This window comes from Acinonyx jubatus, chromosome X (genome assembly GCF_027475565.1).
Source record: "Acinonyx jubatus isolate Ajub_Pintada_27869175 chromosome X, VMU_Ajub_asm_v1.0, whole genome shotgun sequence".
Classification (NCBI taxonomy): domain Eukaryota; kingdom Metazoa; phylum Chordata; class Mammalia; order Carnivora; family Felidae; genus Acinonyx; species Acinonyx jubatus.
The window spans coordinates 115,970,318-115,975,914 of record NC_069389.1 but is presented as its reverse complement, the minus strand read 5'-3'; the positions used below and the strand labels follow the sequence as shown (position 1 = coordinate 115,975,914).

Below are 5,597 nucleotides of genomic sequence, written 5' to 3'. Positions count from 1 at the left end.
AAGATTAAAAAAAGTCTTATATATGTACAATTGAACTCCCAGAAGAAAGGCAGAAAGGGACAGAAAAAAATATTTGAAGAAACAATGGTCAAGAATTTTCCAAAATTACCTACAGCAAACAAGAGATGCCAGAAACTCGGAGAATAAACTCACATAAAAATCCTAAGCAAACGTAAGCATATCATATTTAATGAGCTGAAAAACAGAACAACTTCCTATTTCAGCTCCAGCATGTAAAGAGCTTGGAAGTCATCACTCCTCTACATACAAGTAGAAAATACTGAACAAACTAAAAGCCAATGACTTGCCTCGGACCGTCAGAGAATAGAAATTGAGGGTCAGACTGTATCCTGAAATCTGGACAGAAAGGTGAATACAGAGAACAACGAAGCTCATTTTACTGGGATCAGAAGCCAGTAGAGACATAAACTGGTAAGAACACTTAAATATTAACTGAGAAATTATTGGAGGCGGTGTGTAAATGAGTGTGAGAGCAAGAAACTCTTGCAGGCTGCGGTCTTCCGGAGGCCTCTGCACGTTTGTGAATTTTACCTCCAGGAATCCCATCAGTCTTCACTTTAAGAACACGTGTGAAACTGCGTAGACGGTCAACGGTACGCATACCCCAAAAACCACAACGTATCTGAAAGATGTCACTTTGCAAAAGCAACGTGTGCCATTCCGTCGCTACAATGATGGGGTTGGCAGGTGCGCCCAGGCCAAACCGTGGGGCTGGACACAGGGTCAGGGGCCCCAAAGGAGGGCTGCCTTTTTACTGCACATGATTAAAAATGCAGACAGTAATGGTGATTTTAAGGGTTCAGATGTAGATTCTCTGGTCATTGATCACATCCGGGTGAACCAAGCCCCCAATACGCGGCGTAGAACTTACAGGGCTCCTGGTCGGATTAACCCAGACATGATGGGATGATCCTGACTGAAAACGAGCAGATTGTTCCTAAGCCAGAAGAGGAAGTTGCACAGATGAAAAAGGTATCCCAGAAGAAACAGAAGAAACAAAAACTTACGGCCTGGGAGTCATTCTGCATAAAATAAATGCAAATAAACTTTTTTTAAAAAGCAAATATATGGAGAAAGATACAGCATGCTAGCATTAAGCAAAAGGAAGCTGGAGTAACAACATCAATTTCAGATTAGACAATGCTGACCTTGGAACCAGAAAATTGATCAGGGATAAAGAGAGTCCATACATAATCATGAAAAGGGCCATTTTCCAGGGAAACATAAAAATACTTTATGTGTGTGTATCTTAATAACAGCGCGTCAGAATAAACGAATTATACGAATCAAAAGCATTCACCAAGACCGATCACCCCCTGGACCATAAAGTGCACCTTAACAAATTTAATAGAAATTATACAAATTATGTTAGCAGATAATAGAATTTAACCAGAAATCAGTAGCAGAACGGTTCTTGGAAAAGTTCCAAATGTTTGGAAGTTGAACAACACACTACTACATAAAATATAAGCCAAAGAAAAAGTCTCAAGAAATTTTAAAATATTTTCAACCATATGAATATGAAAATACAACCTATCACAATTTGTGAGATACAGGGAAAGCAGTCCTTAGAAGGAGGTTTATAGCACTGAATGCATATAGTAGAAGAGAAGAAAGATCTGTAATCTATAACCAGCCTCTCACTACAGGAAACTAGAGAAAGAACAGCAATTCATTCCTAAAACAAGTGGGGCGCCTAGGTGGCTCAGTCAGTTAAGTGTCCGACTTTGGCTCGGGTCATGATCTCCCAGTTCAGGGTCGTCAGTTCAAGCCCCACATTGGGCCCTGTGCTGACAGGGCGGAGCCTCCTTGGATCCTCTGTCTCCCTCTCTCTCTGCCTCTCCATAGCTCACGCTTTCCTTCTCTCTGTCAAAAATAGGCAAACACGAAAAAATTAAATTAAAAAACTAAACCAAGCATAAGAAAGGAAGTAATAAAAAGTAGGATAAAAATCAATAAATCGAAGAGCCAAATAAAGAAAATCAAAGAAATAAAAAAACTGGTCCTTTGAAAAGTTCAATAAAAGTGATAAATATCTTCCACATAAACCAAGAATAAAGAGAAAGGATACAAAATACCAATACCAGAAATGAAAGAGGGGTCATCACTATTGACCCCAGTTAACATACATAGAACTTTTAATTATGGTGGTGGAGAGTCGGCCTGGGTTTTAATTTTACAATGCTTTGGACACATAAAAAGACAGGGAGAACTAAGAAAGATGAAGATAACGATTCCCTTTTATGGTTGTACTAATCAACTGAAAAAATGAGCAAAAGAACCCATTGAAAATGGAAACAAGCAACAAAGAATACTTATCAAGGAAAGTTCAGAGAGGGGTGCCTGGGCGGCTCAGCCAGTTAAATATCCAACTCCAGATTTCAGCTCAGGTCATGATCTTGTGTTTCATGAGTTAGAGCCCTGCGACAGGCTCCTTGATGACAGCTCGGTGCCTGCTTGGGATTCTCTCTCTCTCCCCCTCTCTCTCTCTCTCTGTCCTTCCTCTGCTCTCTTTCTCTCTCTCTCTCAAAATTAATAAATAAACTTTTAAAAAGTTCAAGGAAAGTATTAAGTAAAATGAAAAAGTTTACCTTGAAATGAATTAACTCATTTAAAATCATTTATTGAGTACTTTCTATATGTCTGACACCATTAGAATTGAGTTATAACAGAGAACAAAACTTTCAAACATCTGTACCCCCATGGACTTTACGTTACATTGAAGAAGAGAGGTAATAAACTATATGCATAAATAGTAAGAAAATTATATAATATTTTAGAATGTAAAGACTTTTGTGGAAAATGAAAATATGGAGGAAGATCAAAGAATAGGCATGTGGCTACAGGTTGTCATACTATATAGGGTGGTCAGGGTTGCCGTCATTGTGAGGTTGAGATTTCAGCAAAAACTAGGTCTTAAGGATAAAGTAATACAAATATCCGAGGGATGATCTTTCACAGCAGAGGAAGTACGGCACATGCTTCATACGGTGTAGTTTTATTGTTTTTTTTTTTAACGTTTATTTATTTTTGATACAGAGAGACAGATACAGGGCATGAGCAGGGTAGGGGCAAAGAGAGACAGAGACACAGAATGTGAAGCAGGCTCCAGCCTTTGAGCTTAATCAATACGTATCAAGCACGGTGCTTAGCAATTATATATAGGTGTTATAATATATATATATATATATATATCAATCACTCAAAAAATCCAAGCAAACCACTAAAAATTGAGATCTTCCCATGAAACACTTGTAAGAAAGGCAGAGAGCACAAAAAAATTAATGGCTCTGCAAAGGCATTTTGCGTTTCTGAGAAGCAGATGGGAAACTAAGGAGAGGTAGAGGATGATGATGTTTTCAGTAAAAATTCGGCCCCAAATGCCAGGCTTACCTCTGGGTTTCTGTTGGTTCGCAAACTGGGCCCTAGACATGAAGGGCAGGGAGAGACAAAGAAAAAGGCAGGCCGCTCCGCATTGGGAGGTGGCAGGTTTAACCAGCAAGGGGACTTATCTACAAGGTTTATCTTGGCATCAGCGAGAAGGATCTGTGGATCACCCGCCAGAATCCTAAAAGTGGATATAAAAGCCTTAACTTCGTTCAGTCCCATCTACCGTCCAGGTGGTCTCAACAGCATATTCCTCTCCATGCTGCACCCTTGAACAGGATAACCACTCTGGGAACAGCAGGCAGAGTATACATTTCTAGGACAAGCGGGGGTGGGGGGGTGGGGGGATAGGGGGTTGGGGGGGGGATGACAGTTACCCTCGCCAGTTACTAGGTCAATCAGAGGCTATGTCCTCTTGATGACCTCCTCCAAGTTTAGCTCTGGTTTTGGTTGGCAACATTAGTCGTTCTCCCTGAGAAAGTTGGCCTAAATTACTTAGTCTCTGATTACCCCAAAGAAAAGTCCATATTTAGTATTTCATATGGATTGTGCCCACTTCAACAACAAGCATGTGATCTACAAATTTGCTAATGCCCTCTTAAATATTTTTTTCATGACGAAATCCAGCACAAAATGCACAAAGTATTTTGAGGCTTTCATTGTGAAGCACATCAACAAATAAAAAAGTTCTTTTGACTCCACAGAGAAGTATAATAATGTGCAGACATACACAAACATGATGAGGGACATTAATAATTTCTCTGGACCGAATTTTGTACCATGTCTCTAGCCAATCACCAGATGTTTGTAAAATAAATAGGTGCAGGGACATCTGGGTGGCTCAGTGGAGTAAGCGTATGACTTCGGCTCAGGTGTTCAAGCCCCGCATGGGGCTGTCTGCTGTCAGCGGAGCCTGCTTTGGATTCTCTGTTCCCTTCTCTCTCTGGGCCTGCCCCGCTTGTGCTCTTTCTCTCTCTTTCTCAAAAATAAAACATTAAAAAAAAAACCCTAAAGTAAATAAATAATTAAATATAAATGATGAAATAAATATGTGTAGAAGAAGAAAAACATGTTTAATAAATATCTTAGGACCATTACTTTTTTCCAGCTTCATTGAGAGATAATTGAAAAATAACAATTGTATGTATTTGGGGCACCTGGGTGGCTCAATCGGTAAGCATCTGACTCTTCATTTGGGCTCAGATCACGATCTCACAGTGTAGGAGTTCGAGCCCCACATTGGGCTCTGTGCTGACAACCCAGAGTCTGCTGGGGATTCTCTCTCTCCCTCTCTTCTGCACTTCACCTGTTCTCTCTCTCTTACTCAAAATACATAAACATTTAAAAAATTGTATATAGTTAATGTGCACAATGTAATGTTTTACATTGTGAAATGATTACCATAATCAATCTAATTAACATACCCATCACTTCACAGTTACCATTTTTCATATGTGAGAACAATTAAGATTAATTCTCAGCAAAGTTCAAGGATATGATACAGTAGTATTAACCTATAGCCACTGTACTGTACATTAGATCTCCAGAATACATTCATCTTATAAATAAAACTTTGTACTTTTTGGCCAATGTCTCCCCATTTCCTCAACTCTCCAATTCCTGGCAACCACCATTCTATTCTTTGCTTTTATGAATTTGTTTGACTTATTTAGGTTCCACATGTGCATGAGATCATGCAGTGTTTTTCTTTCTCTGTGTTTTGTTTCACTTATAAAGTCCTAAAGTTCCATGTTGTCACAAATGGCAGGATTTTCTTCTTTCCTGGCTGAATATATATATTTCTCACACAGGATATCAAAATACTGGAGTCAGTAGACATGAATCTGTTTTTAAGGTTTATTTATTTTGAGAGAGAGAGAGAGAGAGTGGAGGAGGGGCAGAGAGAGAGAGAGAGAGAACTCCAAGCAGGCTCCACATCGTCATCATGGAGCCCAATTCTGGGCTCGAACTTACGAACCGTGAGATCATGACCTGAGCGGAAGTCAGACACTTAACCAACTGTGCCACCTGGGTGTCCCTAGACATGAATCTTAAAACAATTTTTATGACTATGTCTAATATTGTAAGAGAAAATAATGCAGGAGACAATTAAAACATAAAAAAGTATCAGATGGAAATTTTAGAACTAAAAACACAAACTTAATAGATGATTTTAACAACCGATCAGA

General features: G+C 39.3%; 1 pseudogene; it reads left to right on the top strand.

Moving 5' to 3' along the window:
* Positions 1-292: 292 nt before the first annotated feature.
* On the top strand, positions 293-1,503 carry LOC128311521 (60S ribosomal protein L17-like; annotated as a pseudogene).
* The last annotated feature ends 4,094 nt before the right edge of the window (positions 1,504-5,597 follow it).